At 37.0% G+C, this 15544-nt stretch overlaps 1 protein-coding gene across 3 annotated transcripts in view; it reads left to right on the top strand.

The window, feature by feature from the left end:
* MIGA1 (mitoguardin 1) overlaps positions 1-15544 on the top strand; it is a 94114-nt gene that overhangs the window by 43501 nt on the left and 35069 nt on the right. The window lies entirely within an intron of this gene.

Here is a 15544-nt window from a genome sequence, read left to right as displayed (position 1 = left end):
ATCCCTACAATGCAGATATTATTACACTTGATGATATCTCTTAGTTCCCTTAGTTTATTTTCCTATTTTATTTTTTTTCTCTCTTTTGTTCAGTTTGATGGGTTTCCATTCTTCCTTCTTCCAGGAAGCTGATCTGCTTCCTCTAGTCTGCTCTTTACTCCATGTAGTATATTTTTAATTTCAGTTATTGAGTTCTTCATCTTTGTTTTTTTTTTAATGTTTTCTTTGTTGAAGGTCTCAATGAGATCCTCCATTTTTTCTCAAGTCCGGGGAATATCTAAAGATATTCCATATGACCGTTACTTTAAATTCTCTATCAGGTGTATTGCTTATCTCTGTTTCATTTAACTCATCTGCTGTTATTTTGTCCCTTTCTTTCATTTGGGACATATTGCTCTGTCTCCTCATTTTGTCTAACTCTGTATGTCTGTCTCTATGTGTTAAGAAAGTCAGCTTTGTCTCCTACTGTTAAAAGTAGTGGCTTCATGAAGAAGATGTCCTGTAATGCCCTGCAGTGCAGTGTCCCCTGTTCACCAGAACCTGGCGCTTCAGTGGTATCTCCTGTGTGTGTTGCATGTACCCTGCTGTTGTGCCTAAGCTACTTTTCCCTTCAGTCCAGTTGTCTAAAGTGGCTCTCTTTGCCTGTTATAAGCAGGTCTTGGTTCCTTTGTTGCTAGTAGGCCAGTATGTGGCCTCTCTGGGCTTGAGTTGGGTCAGACCAGGTTTTTCCAGAGATGCAGTAGCACCAAATTGCAGGGTGCTTTCCCTGTGTTGTCTGCTGAAAAGCTTTTGTTGTTGGGTGGGACCTGCACCCAGATCCCATATCTGTCCCCAGCTGGGACATCAGTTAGACTGGTGTGTATGGTTATCTTCTGCTCTTCCAAGGCAGGAATAACTTTGGAGTGTGCTGGCCCCTTTCTGGGCTGCTTGCACACTGGCATGCTTTTGGCACCACTTTGAATAGACTCTGGCCAAGGGCCTATTTTAGGGGGTAGGTCTGCCAAGAGAATGCAGGGATGGGTATGGGGTGTTAGCAAGGTTAGTGCAGGTCTGCTTGGGAGGGAACCTGGAGGCGCAGAGAAAAGTGTTCAGGCTAGCAGTGCTGGAGGGGTGGATCTGCAGATGAGTGTTGGGCAGGTCACACTGTTAGCAAGCTATGTTGAGCTTGTTCAGGCTATGTTGGTTCCCACAGGCATCCTTGTCTCCAGGCTGCAGGACTGGGAGGGAAATGGTACCTGCCTACTCTTTATTCTTGGAGAAGTCTCCCAAAGATTCCTGCCTCTCCAGCACATGCCCTAAAATTAATAAATAAATCTTTCTGTATACCCCAGGTGTTTTTCACATTGCTCCTTCTGTGCTCTATCCTATCAGGGCTATTTGTTGTGGACTTTTTAAGAGTGGGGACTCAGTTTCTTATGCTCCAGTTCCAGGTGTGAAGCCCCACTGATTGTAAAAACACATGAAGTTAGGTCTCTGGTTTTCAAAGCCAATATAATGGAGAGTATTCTTTCCAGTGCCTGAGGTACCTGGGGTGGAAATCTGCTCTTCCCGTGCAAATTTGTGGGTCTCTTTGGCTCCTGACCATGTCTCTGCCCTTCTCCTATCTTTGGTGTGGCCTTTTCTCTATATTTATCTATGGAGAGTCTGTTCTGCTAGTGTGCGGTTGTTTTCTGGGTTATTGATATTGATGTGGGTATTCTCTAGGAGTATTTGTGGGAGGAGCTAAGCCTAGGTTCCTTCTACTCCCCAGTCTTGTCCAGAAGTTCTCTGAAGCTTTACTTTTTATCTATAGTTAGGTGTTTAATCTGCCAGGAGATGATCTTTTTTTTAATAATTATTTTTGAGAGAGAGAGAAAAGAGAGAAAGTGAGCTAGAGTGCATGACTAGGAGGGCAGAGAGAGGGGGGATAGAGGATCGGAAGAAGGCTCTGCTGACAGCAGAGATCCCAGTGCAGGGCTTGAGCTCATGAACCTTGAGATCATGACCAGAGCTGAAGTCAGAGGCCCAACTGACTAAGTCACCCAGGTACCCCAATTTAAATCTGTATTATTACTTTTTTTTTTTTTTAACATTTGGATAACTAGTTGCCGCTGCACCATTCAATGAATAATATATTCTTTTCTCACTGATTTTTTAAAATCTTATTTAATTTTTAATTTACATCCAAGCTAGTTAGCATATAGTGCAGTAATGATTTCAGGAGTAGATTCCAGTGATTCATCCCCTATGTATAACACCCAGTGTTCATCCCAAATGTCTTCCTTAATGCCCCTTACCCATTTAGCCCATCCACCCCCCACAACCCCTGCAGCAATCCTCACTTTGTTCTCTGTATTTAAGAGTCTCTTATGGTTTGTCCCCCTCCTTTGTTTTATTATTATTTTTGCTTCCCTTTCCTTCTATTCATCTGGTTTGTATCTTAAATTCCACATGAGTGAAGTCATGTGATACTTGTCATTCTCTGACTAATTTCGCACACCATAATACCCTCTAGTTCCATCTAGGTAGTTGCAAATGGCAAGATTTCATTCTTTTTGATTGCCAAATAATACTCCATTGTATATATATACACACCACATTTTCTTTGTCCATTCATCCATTGGTGGACATTTGGGCTCTCTCCATACTTTGGCTATTGTCGATAGCATTGCTATAAACATTGGGGTGTGTGTGTCCCTTCAAAACAGCACACCTGTATCCCTTGGATAAATACCTAGTAGTGTGATTGATGGATTGTAGGGTAGTTCTATTTTTAACTTTTTGAGGACCCTCCGTACTATTTTCCAGAGCTTTTCTCACTGATTTGGAGTCCCTCTCATATGTCATGTTATCTTATATGTATGTCATTTGTGGACTCTGTTGTTAGTCTGTCTGTTCCTGCATTGGTTTCACAGTGTCTTCATTACTGTAGCTTTATATAGTTTTATTATGAGTCTTGACACCTGGCAGCATGAGTCCATTCACTGTGTTCTTTTTTAAGAAGTGCCTTTGCTATTCTTAGTCCTTTGCTTTTCCATGTGACGTTTAGGACACCTTGTAAATTTCATGAAACCTCTCTTGAGATTTTGATTATTACTTTGCATTTAGGTCAGCCTGTGAGAGAATTTAGTTTTCATAATTTAATGTCTCCGTCTAGAAATGTGGTATGGTTCTTCATTTATTTAAGTCTTTTATGTCTTTCATAGCTTTTTATCATTTCCTTTATAAAGGTCGCACGTATTTTTCCTAGGGCCCTTATAGTTTAGTTGTCATTGTACAACTAAACTATAGTTTAGTACTATAAAAAAACATAGTACATTTTTAAAATTTACATTTTCTGATTTTTATTGTATCTAAAATGTTACTGAGAGGGACACCTGGGTGGCTCAGTTGGTTAAATGTCCAACTTTGGCTCAGGTCATGATCTCATAGTTTGTGGGTTTGAGCGCCATGTTGGGTTCTGTGCTGACAGTTCAGAGCCTGGAGCCTGCTTCAGATTCTGTGTCTCTCTGTCTCTTTGCCCCTCCCATGCTCATGCTCTGTCTCTCTCAAAAATAAATAATAACAAACTTTAAAAAAATAAATAAGATGTTATACTTGTATTTGAATATTCTCAGTAATCCTTCTGAACTCGTATTATTTCTGCCCTCAGTAACTTGTTATAGGTTCTTTTGGAATTTTTATCTAGAACATATACCTGTGAATGATAACATGTTTATTTTTTTTTTTTCTTTTCAACACTTATGCTTTCTTTTTCTTTTCTTCTTTCTCTACCCCCTCACCCCCCATCTTACTGCTTTGGGTAGATTCTTATGGTTCATTTTGCCTCTGAAGGACTATAAGTTAGCTGTCCCACCACAGAGAATCAAAGACTTTGTAGCAGTCTCTACCCTGTTGCTATAGTCTCCCAGTGAAATACAGGAGTGTTGATGGTAGGGACTCATGAAGACCTGAAGGCAAATGATTGCTTAAAAATCAGCTTGATACTAGGACTCCTGTGTGGCTCAGGTGGTTAAGCGTCTGACCCTTGGTTTCAGCTCAGGTCATGATCTCATGGTTTATGAGTTCAAGCCCTGTGCTGGACTCTGTGCTGACAGGGCAGAGCCTACTTGGGATTCTCCCTCCCCTGCTATCTCTCTCTTTAAATAAAGAAACAGATTTAATAAAACAAAACTTGGTACTATTTATTTAACTTTACTGTTTGCCTTATATGTGATGATAGATAAATAAGGGCTCAAGTCCCAGTCTTCAGGTTGCCTGTGGTATAATTGGCCAGTTAAGACTTATGAAGCAGTTAGAAAGCAATATAGGTTAGTAGGTTAGTATATACCTCAAGACTGAGCTACTTCATAATAAACTCCTTTCACAAAGCAGAAGATCCTTCTTTTAACTTTTCCTTTCCACCTCCATTATTTTCTGTACTTCCCAACTGAAGTGCCCTCAGCCTGTTTAGGAGCCTAAGATAAGAGCTTGAAAGGAAGCAGATTTAGTTTGGGCCATGTAGTTATCTTTGGTTATCTGCTGTTGGTTTTCTGCTAAAATATTCTGAACATCTTTTAAATTCATTTGGAAACCCATATGTGTGTCATGAGTATCAGGTAAGAAGACATATAGAGTATTACATGACTATAGTATTTTCCCTTTTAAGGAAATAATTTTTGTAAACTCTGAAGAGTGGTTGTAAATGGATGATAGATTCACAAATAATTGTTGTAGTAGTTTGATTCAAAGTACACATCTATGCTACATACATAGTTTTTGTACATATCCAATATTGTACTGTTAAAGTATGTTTATCTTTCATATTAAACAGAAATTTGTGTTATTATCTGAATTATTTTGGGAAAAATTATACTTTGGTTAGTTACAACAACTAGTGAGAAGTAGGGAGAATGTGGGTAAAAACCTAACACTTAGGAATGATCTATATTTTGGGAGACTCCTGTTACCTTTTTATCATCATATCATGCAGGGTATGCATCATTACATGGTTTGGTAGTGTATTTCAGTAACGGTACATTCAAGATTAAGATTACTTTGGTTAGGCTATTGGGGCCGTACTAAATTGCTGAATTTAATACCAGTATAAAAATAAACCTGATTAACAGCAATTGAAACTTGCTTACAGTTTCTTGAGGACATGATTTAGTTGATATAGTTTGTGGAAATTAAGTTCAAGCTTGTTAATCTACACTTTAATTAGATTTCTTCTAAAATTAATTGGGCTTCATAGTTTGTTTGCTTACATTCTCTATAAAGAGTAGTATGTATTTGTAGTAGCTATATTAGCAGGCAACTCTGAAGCCGTAAGTTTGATAAATACTGTTTTTTTGGCTGAGCAGAGGACTTTGAGATTCTTTCAGACTGATGTGTAGGAACAAATTTAGCCCTTAAAAACAAACCAAGAATTTTTATAGTTTTACAGTATTGCTTTGCATATTTCAGATACGTGTTTAGGCCTCATTATATTCTATTTTTTGAACGGAATGAACTCATAAAATCTTAGGTCTCTTGATATTTATTTAGCAAACATTTGATCACTTAATATATGTCAAACATGTTACAAGGAACTGGAAAGACTGGGATGAAACATTTCATTCTTGTTTTTCATAAACACAGAGTCTAGTTTTGCAGCTAAGTAGGCATTAAAATTATATAGCACAGGGATGCCTGGGTGGCCTATTAGGCATTTGACTTTGGCTCAGTCATGAATCTCATGTTTCGTGGGTTCAAGCCCCACGTCCAACTCTGTGCAGACAGCTCAGAGCCTGGAGCCTGCTTCAGAATCTGTGCCCCTTCCCTGCTCATGCTCTGTCTCTCTCTCAAAAAAAATAAATAAAAAACTATATAGCACAGTGGAGTGAGTGGTATAATAATGTGATTAGAAAGTGCTATGAAAACACTAAAGAAAAGCATAGATTATTCATCAGGGGGCTAAAGAAAAGCTTCATATGCATGATACTTGAAGAGAGATTCACCAGGAAGATAATTGAGAAAAGGGCACTTCAGGTGGAGCAAACAACATGGGTCAAGGTGTAGACTGGAGCCTATTATGTCTTGGAAATACAACGTATGTAGCGGAGTAATGAGAAGTGAATCAAGAAAGGTGGGCAGGAGATAAATCATGAAGGTCCTTGTTTTATACCTTTAGGCCAAATGGAGCCACTGAGAATTATAAGAAGTCATAATCAGATTTATGGATTTGGAGGAGATTGCAGAAGTGTTGAGTAGTAAAGTTTAAATATTTTATCCGTCTTTCTGTTTGCTCTTACGCTGAGGATTTCATTGAGAGAATGACATATCCTGTAAGGGAAAATTAGAGGTTTTTCCAGCTTAGTACTGACTGCACAAATTCTCTGGCAGGGAATAACTATAAATGGGACCTCCTGACCACTAGAGTAATGGTATTCTTCTTTTTGGACAAGCAGCCAGATAGAACATTTAGCAATATTGAAAGAGCTTGGCAGCAAGAGGAAATACCTCAACCTATCATCTTGAGTCAAATGTCAGACAACACAGAGTTGACGCTCTAAGACCTTGTCCTTTTCCTTTTCTGCAGAATCACTGTGGTCAGAAGATAAACTCCCTGAGGGTTTATTTTTAGGGAGTGACATGAATTACAGGCTTAATTTGTATAATCAGAGTTCTAAATATAGGGAGTACAAATTGCAGAACGTAGAAGAAATTTGTTCAGAATGAAATTGGTTTAGAATAAAAGCAGTGTAATGAAAATCGTTGGGTGCCAGAAACGAGAAATTCCCTGCTACTTGCCTTTTCCTCTTTTGTATTCAAGTTACATCTTATCAGCTTGGATTTCTAACTCTAGCACTTCACTAACTTGAGACCTTTTTGTGATTTAGAAAAGAGCCCATGTAGCTCTTAGGAAAGGGCACTTTTGTGATAAGAAAAAGGTTCACCTTCCTCCTAGAAGATGCAGGCCCAGGATATGGGCTCACTTATCCCATCTGTCAGTGGCTTTCATGTAGTGTACAGAGTAACCAGTTCTTGCCAGTGACCCTGTTAAAATCTCTATTAACTGTAGACCTAACCTTAATTACTTTTTGTTTCACTTTGGGTTATCCAGTCATTTCTTCTGCTAAAAAAAAAAAAAAAAGAACGGTAAACAATGTTGTTACTCCTTTCTCTTTCTTTCTATTCCTTGTTTTGCATTGACAGCTGTATTTCCCAGTTAGGAATCACAGTTGTTATATTGGGCAGATATGGCCAATTGATGGAGAATTGGCATTTGATAGAGAATGTCAGAGACAACTGTTACCGAAATCTCTTTTGGGTAGATCAGTGGTATCAGGCTGTTTTTATACATGTATGTATTTCACATAGTTAAAACCATGTAAGTCATAACACATCAAGAACTGATCAGTTTTTTCTTTGGTTTCACTGGGTTTCATTGTTTCTCTTTTCACTATTAAGGTACAATGAGGGAAAAATCAAGAAAATATCATCTCTTGTTCTTTTACTTTCTGAAATTATGGTAGTTTTAATTTTTGTATTTAACTTTTTTTTCCCTCTCATACTATACCATTTTATTTTATTTATTTATTTTTTTACAAATAGTTTATTATCAAATTAGTTTCCACATAACACCCAGTGCTCATCCCCACAAGTGCCCTCCTCCATGCCCATCTCCCCTCCCCCCCCTTCCATCAGTCCTCAGTTTTTGTCAGCATTCAAGAGTCTCTCATGGTTTGCTTCTCTCCCTTTCCTCCACCATTTCCCCCCTTCTTCTCCCCCTTGTTCCTCCATTAAGTTCCTCCTAATCCTCCTATACGTGCAAACATATGATATTTGTCCTTCTCTGCCTGACTTCTTTCGCTCAGCATAACACCCTCAAGGTCCATCCATGTTCCTACACATGGCCAGATTTCATTGTTTCTCATTGCCCATACTATACCATTTTAAAACAAATCAAAAAAGGGGCACCTGGGTGGCTCACAGTCGGTTAAGCGTCCAACTTTGGCTCAGATCATGATCTTATGGTTTATGGGTTCGAGTCCCATGTCGGATTCTGTGCTGACAGCTAGCTCAGAGCCTGGAGCCTGTTTCGGATTCTGTGTCTCCCTCTCTCTCTGACCCTCCCCTCCCCTGTTCATGCCTTCTCTCTCTCTCTCTTTCTCAGAAATAAATAAAACAACATAAAAATAAAAAAATCAAAATAAAAACTGCAGTATAGATAGGGCAAGTAGTCCTGTAAGATGCACAAAGAGCAGCAGGAGTCTTCTAGATTTCTTAAGTATTGTAACAGATTACAGCAGACTGTTTGGAAAATAGCTTGTCTTGTCAGCAGCAGGAACTTTTCCACTTTCAATAAAACCATAGAAAAGACAAGGTTCCAAATCATATTTAAGTTGCTAAAAATCATCTGGAGAATAGCTGCTGACATAGAAGTCAGATGACATTAGACATTTGGCAGCTTCCTCTTGCTGTTGTTATAAAATCCACAGTGGACAGCCTGGATTTTAAAAGAAGAGTGGCATCTTTGGAATCTCCACTAGGATCTGCTGAGGTTAAAATAGACCTGATGGCTTCTAAGTGACAGAAAATAGAATGTGTGTTGGGATGACAAAAGCAAGACCTGTAGAAAACCCATTTATATTGGTTTAAAGAAGTAGATACAGGCTTGAAGTTCCAAGTACCAAGGTTGAAGTAGGTCTTCGTTTTTTCTTTTCAAAAGTTTTTTTAATTTTCAAGCAAATGCTGCTTTGAAAAAAACTTAATATGTGAATTATGAGATTGTGAAAGAAGGAGCAAGGCTTGAATCCAGTCAGATTTTTGGCCTAAAATGTATGACTATTATGTTGAAAGTAAACATACTTTTAGTATCCTTCCTAAGAAGAACATAGTTTATGTCTATGCATGACTGTTTTATTTATTTATTTATTTTTTAAATGTTTTTTATTTATTTCTAGGAGAGAGAGAGAGAGAGACAGCGTGAGCAGGGGTGGGTCAGAGAGAGAGAGTCACAGACTGAAACAGACTCCAGGCTCTGAGCTGGCAGTCAGCACAGAGCCCGATGCGGGGCTCGAACCCACAAACCGCGAGATCATGACCTAAGCGAAAGTCGGACGCTTAACCGACTAAGCCACCCAGGCACCCCTATGCATGACTGTTTTAAAAAGTTCTATGTGATAAAGACAGGTAAAGCAATGTTTTAAAAAGTTTTAGGGGCGCCTAGGTAGCTTAGATGGTTAAGTGTCCGATTTTGGTTCAGGTCATGATCTCACAGTTCGTGAGTTCGAGCCCTACATCTGGCTCTGTGCTGACAGCTCAGAGCCTGGAGCCTGCTTTGGATTCTGTGTGTCCCCCTCTCTCTCCGCCCCTCCCACACTTGTGCTCGGTCTCTCTCTTCCTCAAAAATAAATAAACATTAAAAAAAAAAAAAAAAGTTTTAGGCTTGAGGCTCCAGTCTGGCTCAGTTGGTAGACCATGCTCTTCTTTTTTTTTTTAAGCTTATTTATTTGTTTTTGAGAGAGAGAGAGAGAGTGAGTGTAGGAGAGGGGGAGAGAAGGAGGGAGAGAGAATCCTAAGCAAGGTCAGCACTGTCAGCCCAGAGACCAATGTGGGTCTCCAACTCATGAACCGTGAGATTGTGACCTGACAGCTGAAACCAAGAGCCAGACTCTTAACTGACTGAGCCATGTACATGTCCCTGGAAAGCATTCTTTTAGGCATTTCTAAAGTTAAAGATTAGGCATTATGGGGCATAAGCTGCATATTTTAACTTTATAAGGAAATATCATAAATTTAATTTAGAGCTGAGTATTGGAAAAATAAGAATTATAACAGGGCTCTGAAAACATGTAAAGGTAATGTAACAGGTAAAATGATCCAGAGGAAATATATGAGAGGCTTTTTAAAAACGGATTTTCATGTCATGGGTATGATCACTTTATGTAACAAGTTTTATTTAGTTTGTATCAACAAATATTGAAGTATTTACAGTATGCTCAATGCTCTCTTAAGAACTGTGGGGACTACCAGGAAAAAAGAAAGAAAGAAAAAATAAAAAGATGAGGAAGTCCATGAATGATGGCCACAGTTCAGCTAGACAGATGGGCTAGATATTCAGGCATTAGTTAAATGAAAATTCAGATGGTGTATCAACTTATACATACTTATCTTTTACATAATATTATGAATAGCTAACAATTATTGAACACTTACTTTACATGTATTAACTCATTTAATCCTTACACAATTCTATTAGGTAGATTTTACTCCCATTTTCCAAGTGAGAACACTGAAGAATGGAGAAGATAAATTTACCCAAGATTGTTATCCAGCGAAGTCGCAGAATCAGAATTTGAATCCAAGCTGTCTGGTTCCAGAGCCCATGATTTTAACACTTCTGCTATACTGCCTCATGTAGAAGCAAAAAATTAGATAATTTTTGGAGGATACCTTTAGGTGATAGTACTTGAGTTGCATTGTTAAAACCACATGTGTTTCTGGGTAGCATGGGGCAAGAGAGAAGAAGGAAAAATTTGTATGTTGGAGAAGATGCAGGAAGAACTTGGTAAAGAATATATATGGCAATATTAATAGCACTGAAAATTATTTAGCACTTACTATGTACAAAGTACTATGCCTCCAGAAATCTCTAATTTAATTCTTATGACAACTCTATGAAATAAATATGGTTATCTATTCTTAGTTTACCTTGATAACAAGTAGCAAAGCTAAGATCAGAATTGGGATCCAGATGCTATGCTACCTGGCTGACTCGAAATCTCAAGTTTTTACCCATTGCATTACTATGGCAAGTGGGAGTGTAGCGAATAGTATAGTATATGATATAGTGTAAATGTAATAGTTTAGTATAGTGTATAGTAGTGTATATATATGGTATATAATAGAGTATATGTTATATAATTATGTATGAGAAATAACATACAGTATAATAATATAACATGTAGTATACTATAGTCAAAACTGAGGAGTCTTTTATTAATTAATAAACAGAATTAGGGTGAACAGAGATTATGGAAAGCTTTGAAAACCAGACAAGGAGCCATTGAAGATTTTGATTGGCAAATGGCTTTTTTTTGTTGTTCTAGTTACAATAAGGCATTTTTATACATAATTAGGCTATTCCTCTCTAACAGTTACACATATTAAATGCAATAGTCAGTGAAAGCATTTAGCAGAATACCTTGGGTACTACTTTTAGTCACTCAAAACATGTGAGTTGAGCCTGAGTCTTATAGAGCTTGTAAACTCTTTACACTGTAGATAAGATAGGAAAAAGGAATGCCCTAATAGTACTGTCCAATAGCAATCTAGTGTGGCTGACAAATGTAACATTCAGTTTTCTAGTAGGTACACGAAAAAGTAAAATGAAAGAGGTGAAATTAATTTTAATACTATGTTTTTCTTAAACCTAGTTTATATTAAAAAGATTTTATATTTTTTGGTACCAAGTTTTCAAAATCCATTGTATATTTTACACATGTCAGTTCTGACTAGCCACATTTCATGCTGTCAGTAGCCACACATGGCTAGCGGCTACTGTGCTGGGCACCATAGCTCCAGTTTCATAGCTTGGAATCTGGTGTCAGATGACTCCTTTTGAATCCTGCCATTCCATTTCTTAACTGTGTGAGTATGGACCATTACTTAACATTTCTGTACCCTAACGTCTTCATATGTATGATGAAAAAAAGAAGAGTACTTACCTCAAAGGATTATTGTAGAATTATGCAATAATATATGTAAAGCATGTAACTTGGTTTCTGGCAGGTAGTAAGTGTGAAATAAATGTATATTGGTTTCATCATACTTTTATTGTCATTAAATAGCAAGCATCTCTTGGTTTCCATGTCTTCTTCCTGCAAATAGTTGATTATCCCCACCAAGACTTTATCACTTCAAATCCTAAACCAATCACTAAATAGCAAAGAAAGATGGGTAAACTAGGAGGAAAAAGGTTGTGAGTGGTCTATGTGTGGCATTAGAGTCTACCACAACTACTGGTATTCCTCTATGGGGTGAAGATACATTGTTTTTGATTTGTTAGTATACTCAACAGACTCATCAGATTTTAACTTTTTGAACTTAGCATCATTATAGGTGCTTCCTCTATCAGGGAATAAAATTCATGTCTAATAATTTGCAGCTTCATTGTCAGTATTGAAATACTTCATTGTCTTTTCTGTTGTCAGCCATTTGGGCCAAGATACATAGATACATTGTTTCCTTTCCTTCTGTGTAAACCCTTAGAGGAAAGTGTTCAAAACAAAAAAAAACAGGATTTATCTCACTCTCTTGTGTAACTATCAATAAAACGTTGCTGGGGGGGCGCCTGGGTGGCTTAGTCGGTTACGCGTCCGACTTTCGCTTAGGTCATGATCTCGCGGTTCGTGGGTTCGAGCCCCGCGTCGGGCTCTGTGCTGACTGCCAGCTCAGAGCCTGGAGCCTGTTTCAGATTCTGTGTCTCCCTCTCTTTCTGACCCTCCCCTGCTCACGCTGTCTCTCTCTCTCTCCTAGAAATAAATAAAAAACGTTTAAAAAAAAAAAAACAAAAAACGTTGCTGGGGTGTATGGGTGGCTCAGTTGGTGAGCATATGATTCTTGATCTTGGGATTATGAGTTTGAGCCCTATTGTTGGGTATACATACAGATGACTTGAAAAAATAAAATAAAATATAAAATACTGCCAATTCCTTAGAAGGTACCTTATACCTGGTCCTAATCAATGCCCCTCCCCCCATACCTAAAAATAACCCTTGTCCTGATGCTCATGCTAATTGCTTCCTGGCTTTTCTTATAGTTTGACCAACTAAGTGTAGTCCTGATCACTGTAGTTTAGTTTTGTTTGTTTTGAATTTTATTTGAATGAGATCATACATATAATTCTTCACTCAACATGTGGAATTCATCTTTATTCTTACATATAACAGCATTTCATTCACTTTCATTGTTGTATACTTATTTCATTGTCTGAAAATATCCCAGTTTGTTTAGTCTATGGTAGAAGGACAGTTGTGTTTTTTTCCTAGTTTGGAGTTGTTGGAAGCAATGTTGTTAGGAATATTCTTATGCATATAAGCATGGATTTCTATTAAAAAACCACCTAAGGATAGAATTGCTAGTCACAGAGAATACAGTCTTGAACTTTCATTATACTGCCCAACTCTCCAAAGTGGTTCTACTAATTGACATTTCTACCAGGGGTATGTAAACTTTCAATACTATACATCTTTAACCAAAAAACTGCCATTTTTTCCAAATTATATCATTTTGGCAAGTGTGTAATGATAATGTGGGTTTTTTTTTTCCTGCTAAGAAAAATTTGGTAAGATTCTGAAAATATTGACCAAAATGAAGCCTTTGATTTTCAGTTTTCCATGCTGTCCCTATCTTTCAGTACTACAATCAGGAGTTTATACTTTTTAGAAAGAGTATTTTATCTTTAAGTTTATTTATTTATTTGAGAGAGGAAGAAAGCACAAAGAGAAAGGGAGAGGGAGAATCCCAAGCAGGCTCTGTGCTAATAGCAGGGCTCAAACCCACAAACCAAATCATGAGATCATGACCTCAGCCGAAATCAAAAGTGAGACACTCAGGTGAAAGAGTATTTTAAATTTTAATTTGATTCATGAAAGCAAGTAGTTTGAAATATTACTCAATATTCTTTCTCATGCCTTTTATTGGCTTAATCTAAAAAAACAGATGTATTATTTCTCTTCCTAATTTAAGTTGTCATTCCAGGAATCATAACAATTACTGAAATGAGAGATATGACCTGTGGTATACAAAATTAGATTAATGAATAAATCTTTCCAGTTCCTCTGAGCCATTTTTCTTTGTTAGATTTTTTTTTTTTTTTTAAGTAAAGTACTAGCTGGTTACTGTTGAGTGATGTAAAACAGACTTTTAACTGCTCATGGGTAATGTCTGAAAGGTAAAGTGACATAAGATAAATGTCTGTGTTCCATTCTGAAAATAGCAGAAGTCATATGGAACCAAGATTTAGCTTAATTGACTTGTAATTTAATCCACTTTAAAAGTGGTTTGGCATAATGAAAATTGTACTATGGTTTCTTTTTGCATCATTAATACTAACAATGGAAAAATAACTAAGTAGATAAAGGTTTGAAAGTTGTAAATGCCAGTTTAGTTTTGTAAATAAATTTGTATTTGTGTGTGTAGTTTTTAAAATCACATATGCACTAAAAAGAAAATAATAGGGTTTTTTTTCTAGATAATTGAATGTCCAAAAATACCAGTCTTATAGCTGTTTATAAGTGTAAAACCGATTATGTTCTTTTGTTCTTAAGTTCAATGAAAAATTTTAAATTTCTAAAAGAATGTGTATTTGGAAAGTAGAATAACTTCTGATTGTGTTCCATTAGTAGTCATTTAGTAGTAGAAGGATGTTTAGCTGTGGAGTAGGTACTTTAAAATGATTGATGTAACCTTCATCTGAAAACAACTATAATTTAAACTTGGAAGATAAATGGTTAAATTGTCAAATAGGGGCCTACTAAATATACAGTAGGGGATAAATATGTTCTGTGTACAGTTATTTTTGATATTTAATAGGAATGAATCTTGCACCTATTACGGCTTGTGTGCTTTTCTTCTTGGTTTAGAGTTTGGAAAATAAATTGGTTGCAAAACTTCTAAGTTTAAATTGAATTAATGGTTTCCTTTAAAAAAAAAAACAACTACACTTCTTGTATAGAATCACAAATGTCTGTGTTTTTTGGTACTTGAGGGTTTTAAACAGGACTTGGAAAATTTCTGGTAAAGGTAATGAATTTTATTTTGGGAAAAAAGATGGCATAGAAATTTAGATGAATAAAAGCCAAAAAGATTCCTGGTTCCTTTTATTTTATTTTATTTTATTTTATTTTATTTTATTTTATTTTATTTTATTATTTTTTGAGCAAGAGAGAGCATGCACAATTGGGGAGGGGCAGAAGGAGAGGGAGAGGGGTGCCTGGGTAGCTCAATTGATTTGGTCTCCAACTCTTGATTTCAGCTCAAGTCATAGTCTCTCTGTTGGCTTTGAGTCCCACATGGGGCTCCTCATTTATGGATGGTGCATAGCTTGCTTGGGATTTTCTCTTTACCTCTCTCTGCCCCTCACCTGCTTGCACACGCATGCACACGGGTGTATACTCTCTCTCACAAATAAATAAACTTAAAAAAAGAAAAGAGGGAGAGAAAGAATCCCAAGCAGCCTCCGGTGCCCTGCTCAATGCCTGCTGCAAGGCTCCATCTTACTAAACTGGGAGATCATGATCTGAGCCGAAATCAAGAGTCAGATGCTTAACCAACCAAGCCACTCAGACGCCCCTCTGATTCTTTTTTAAAGAAGATAAAGTCTCTGACAAATTTAGCAAATAGAGAATCAATAAGAAAAATCGGTATATATTTTGTTCTTTGCGTTTTCACACTTGTGATCAATTTTAAAGCATATCAGTTGTTTGCTACAATATAGACACATCTGTAAGTAAGTATAGTATTTATTTGGAAATTACAGATTCCTAATGATAATATGTGAAGATATTGGTACCCACATTCAGATGCTTTATATGTT

Source organism: Hyaena hyaena, unplaced genomic scaffold (assembly GCF_003009895.1).
Source record: "Hyaena hyaena isolate Hyena2069 unplaced genomic scaffold, ASM300989v1 scaffold_601, whole genome shotgun sequence".
In the NCBI taxonomy this organism is placed as follows: Eukaryota; Metazoa; Chordata; class Mammalia; order Carnivora; family Hyaenidae; genus Hyaena; species Hyaena hyaena.
Note: the sequence above shows the minus strand (reverse complement) of the source record. Positions and strands in the feature narration are given on the sequence as shown.